Source organism: Daktulosphaira vitifoliae, unplaced genomic scaffold (genome assembly GCF_025091365.1).
Source record: "Daktulosphaira vitifoliae isolate Bord-2020 unplaced genomic scaffold, ASM2509136v1 Scaffold_101, whole genome shotgun sequence".
Taxonomy (NCBI): Eukaryota; Metazoa; Arthropoda; class Insecta; order Hemiptera; family Phylloxeridae; genus Daktulosphaira; species Daktulosphaira vitifoliae.
The window spans coordinates 10,243-13,681 of NW_026099670.1; positions in this window are offsets into that span (position 1 = coordinate 10,243).

Consider the following 3,439-nt stretch of genomic DNA (forward strand, 5'->3'; position numbering starts at 1 on the left):
ATAAAAAAAAAATTTTAAATTATTATTATTCTGTAAGTAATTGAGTGGGTTATGATAAAAAAATCACTCTGTATATATTAAATTAAATCTAATGTAATTTACTTTATTATGGTAAAAAAAAATTTCGGACTTTATTTTATCTTCATAGTGGAAACAGACATCAAAGTTAATAAAAAGAATACGATTTTTGTTAAAAATTCTTTTTTATATCTTTAACTTTATAATGCTATAACTTTTTGAAAGATGTATGGATCATTATAATTTTTCTTTTATAGATGCATGATGTCTTTACCTATCATTTTGTGTATTTTTTTTATAAATCTGACTTTTTTCCTGCCTACAGGGGGGGATTCAAAATTACAACTTTTTCACAAAAAATTTACTTTTTCAACTTAAATGTTGAAAGTGTACCGGAAAGTCTGACACTTTTATATATATCTTAAATTAAAGCTAACGTAATGTTCTATTATTGTGTGAAAATTCTCGATTTTATTTTTTACATTTTTAACATTATAATGCTATAACTTATTGAAAAGTGTATGGATCAATACAATTTTTTTATGAGAAATAATATTTTTAAAAAATCCCTTTTTCATTCGACATACTTTATCTTAATCAAAATATTAATAAGGAACTAGCAGATCATGTAGCTTTTGGAATAATACACCAATTTTTTTAAATTAAACACTATCTAAAGATTTGCATCGAAGCTTTTTTTTTTTTGACAGTGATTTTAGTCACTGTCAGATATCATTATTCTTGATCCAACTATGATACGTCACCACTATGCCGCGATCCCCTTGTGTTGGGTTTTTTTATTTTAATTTTTGAAATGATTTCGTGACTTCTGAAAAATTAATTTCTATATTAAATCAAAGTTATTTTAAACATACATTATTTTTAAGAGCAAACTGTATTTTCTAATTAAAGAATATTAAGAAATGTTAAATTTAATATTTATATTTTTAGTTGTCACACTTCTCGGAACATGGTAAAATAATTTTTATAGACTTATTTTGATATGTTTAAACCTCTTTAGTACTTATTGTCGTAATATGCCCAATATTTAGAATCTTACATTTATTAATTAAAAATGAATAATCTGTATTTTATATTACATGTATACAAACAAATAATTAATTTATCTGACATTACATTTACACTGCTGTACGCTAGTTATTATGTATGTTTATACATGTTCAATTGATAATTGTATACTATGCATCTTATCTTAAAATAATAATCATGTTATGTTCAATTTAATGCAATAAACTGAAAATCACTAAAACCGCTAACGACAATATTCCATGATGGTGGTAATTAAAAATAATATAAAAAGACTTAGTTCTGCTTCCACATACGTAAGCGATCAAGTTGCACTTTTGAAACTCTGAATTCAATGTAGAATTTAGAATTCTTTTGTCTAGTAAATTTTTCTCAAACTAGCCGCACCCCGTGCTGTCGTCACGTTTTAATATGATATTGAAGTATAATTTTATTTTGTTTAAACTTTATTTATTTATTCAAAAAGGAAACGGTATAAAATTTTCCTGTGTGCAAATTAGCACAATCTAAGAAAGAGTTTTGTACTTAATATTTTGACAATCAATGATATTTACGCAAACTATCTAAAAGAAGTAAGTAAATTCACATTAACCCAATTATTTAGAATTAATAATCTGAGTAAAGAACGATAAAAAAATTATCGATTTTTATAAATTGAGTTCTGGCAGTTTTTCTTCTAAATTCATTAGTTTTCTAAAAAAAATTTGAAAATACGTAATATTTCGTAAATTTACCGAAATTTGCATATATAAAATCTAATGTTTCATGCTAAAAATGTTTAAAATTAAATTTTACGAAATAAAAATAATAAGTAAACATTTCTTTGATCCGATCGTTTTATTGCTATAGCTGAAATAGCTCGATCATATTACTATTTTTATTAAATGTATGANTGCTATAGCTGAAATAGCTCAATCATATTACTATTTTTATTAAATGTATGAATTTTATTACTAGATTCTGTTAGTTATCATCTGATACATTACAACACTTATTGTGCAAGTACGGCGATAATACTATAGGACGACTGTATTACTGTATTGTTATTATTTTTTAATTATAAATAACTCTGGAAATGGTAAATTTATTACAAATCGCAATAGGTGTAGTAAACTCATACTTACATCACTTTAGTGGCTTACGTCTCGTATTAAGTTGAACTGCTTCCTATTGTGTTTTTCTTTTTGTGTACGTAAAATGTCTGTAATATTACAAAATGACAATAAAATATTTTTATTAGGGTCTTTGACTACTCAAATTTTAGGTTTAAATCCATTGAGGAAGTTCTAAAAGTTTTTTTTATAACCTTTGAAATGTTAAAACTACTTGTAAAAACCCAGCACAGGGGGGTCGCGGCACAGTGGTGACGTGGTATAGATGGATCAAGTATAATGATATCTGACAGTGATTAAAATCACTATAAAAAAAAAACGCGCTTCGATGCAAATCTTTAGATAGTGTTTAATTTTAAAAAATTGGTGGACTATTCCAAAAGCTACATTATCTGCTAGTTCATTATTAATATCCTAATTAAGATAAAGTATGTAGAATGAAAAAGGGATTATTAAAAAATATTATTTCTCATAAAAAAATTGTGTTGATCCATACACTTTTCAATAAGTTATAGCATTATAAAGTTAAAAATGTAAAAAATAAAATCGAGAATTTTCACACAATAATAGCATTCGGTAGCCATTTTCACCGTGAAGATAAAATAAAGTCCGAAATTTTTTTTTTCCATTATAAAGTATATTACATTAGCTTTAATTTAAGATATATATAAAAGTGTCAGACCTTCCGGAACACTTTCAAAAGTTAAGTTGAAAAAGTTCTACTTTCTATATGCATTTTTATGTTTTGAATCCCCCCTGTATTTAGGGAAATGGTCCGATTTAAAAAAACAGTATGTCGAATGAAAGATCTATATAAATACTACTTCTCATAAAAAAATTGTAATGATTCATACATTTTTCAAAAAGTTATAGCATAATAAAGTTAAAAATGGAAAATACAAAATCGAAAATTTTCACACAAAAATAGCATTCGGTAGCCATTTTCACCATGAAGATAAGATAAAGTCCGAAATTTTTTTTTTTCATGATAAAGCATATTACATTAGCTTTAATTTAAGATATATATAAAAGTGTCAGACCTTCCGGAACATTTTCAAAATTTAAGTTAAAAAAATTAATTTTTTGTGAAAAAGTTGTCATTTTAAATCCCCTCCTGTAACCAAGTAAAGGGTCACATATAAAAAAAAGAATGTACCAAATGAAAGGTAATGATATTATGCATTAATATAAAAAAAATTTATATTGATTTGGTTATTTTTAAAAAAGTTATAGCAATTTTAAGTAAAAAAAATTGAAAAAAT